We start from the raw sequence: 1759 nt of genomic DNA on the forward strand, positions 1-1759 counted from the left end.
CACGCCATTGCACTCCAGCCTGGGTAACAGAGTGAGATTCCGTCCCCCCAAAAATAAAAATAAATAAAACATAAAATAGTAGCGCTATGGTCTCCCCTTTTCTTGTCACTCAGAGGTGGTCCTCCTGAGGAAATTGGAGCAATAGAAAACTCAGCTGCACTCTGCCTCTCTGCACGGGTGGTTTGTGCTGCCTTTGCTCTCAGGAAGTCTTGGGATCAAAAGTGCTGAGCACAAACAAAAGGGGTGGGCCAGCTTCCTTGCCCCTTTCAGTTCCTTGCCTTTCTGCACTTGAATAAAAAGATCCATGACACTGTTTTTGTGAGTAAGCTTAGATGAAGGGCTCTGGTAGGTTCCTTTTCAAACACCCAGGAAGTAATATGTCTTATAAAAAGTAACATTTGTATAATTAAAATAAGATAAAGTAATAAAATAATAAATAATAAGTTAACTTAAACTAGGCTGAATGTCTCCTAGAGAAGCTAACAATAGTAGTGTTTGAGTATAAGAAAATAGAGGAAAAAAATAGATTTCATGTGAAATCCAGACCACGCTGGACCCTTCTGATCTAATTAAAAACCTTTCAGCCTGGCTGGTTGGCTTGGCTGTTCCATGCTTTCTGTAGAGTATTTCCACCAGAATGTGGGAGTTCTGGGAAGCCTGAGGCCGTGTCTGATGTGCTGAGTGATAGGGATCTGGTTAATGTGGTTCCTGGAAGAAGCGATGACTTTTCCCTACGTGCTGCTTCTATTCTGAACACACCTCAAACCACTCAACATACTCCTTATAGATCTTGGTTAAAAGCCATTTCCCAGCCCCTGAAGTGCAGCTATGATACGTGGGACTATTTTTGAAATTTATCAGACAATGCACCATTATATACTTGAGGGAGACCTTAGATTTTATTTGTGAATACATTTTTATTTGAAATGAGATGTTTAACAATGTCAAAAGTATTGAAAAAATGGTAATCATGCCATCCCAACACAAATGCTGCCATTTTTTGCTTATTATAATGTTCATGTTTTATATAGCGGCAATTGTACTATCATTTTAACTCTGCTTTTTATTTTAATAACACTTCACATTTTTCACATTGCCATATATTTTTCTTAGCTATTTTTCTCAGTGGCTGCATCTTAATTTATTGTGTAATGTAACTACATTTTCTTGTTGACTGTTCAAATGTGACTTTTTTTCATTTCTTCTTTCATCATAGGGTTTTTGCTTCTACTGAATTATTTCCTTGGGATAAAGTCTTAGGAATAAAATTACTAGGCTAAAGTTTATGACAATCTTTGTTGTTCTGCCTGTTCTTTGGCATATTTCTTTTCCCAAAAATGTTTATAATACCAATGCCAACAGTAATATAGCAGTGAATGTATGACACTGTTTTTTTAAGCAAATTGCTGATACTATATATATATATTTTTTTGCTAATTCAGATGAAAATAAATCCTCAAGTTTGCTTTAGTATGCAGTTCTTTGGTTATGCTTGTGAAGATATAAATTATTTCTCCACGTTTGTTATTTGTATTTCCTGTTGTACCAATTATCAGTGTGGTAGGTTTCATAAAATTTCTCCTGTTTTGGATTCATCAGTTTTACAATGGGGGTTAGAAAACTTGCACAGCTGATTAGTCTCCATAAACTAACTAATTCTTTCATTGCTCTGAGGAATGACTTTACAATTTTTTATATATATAAAAGTATATATATAATCATGTATAAATATATGCAAATATATATTATATACAAATAT

Source organism: Mandrillus leucophaeus, unplaced genomic scaffold (genome assembly GCF_000951045.1).
Source record: "Mandrillus leucophaeus isolate KB7577 unplaced genomic scaffold, Mleu.le_1.0 Scaffold429, whole genome shotgun sequence".
NCBI lineage: Eukaryota > Metazoa > Chordata > Mammalia > Primates > Cercopithecidae > Mandrillus > Mandrillus leucophaeus.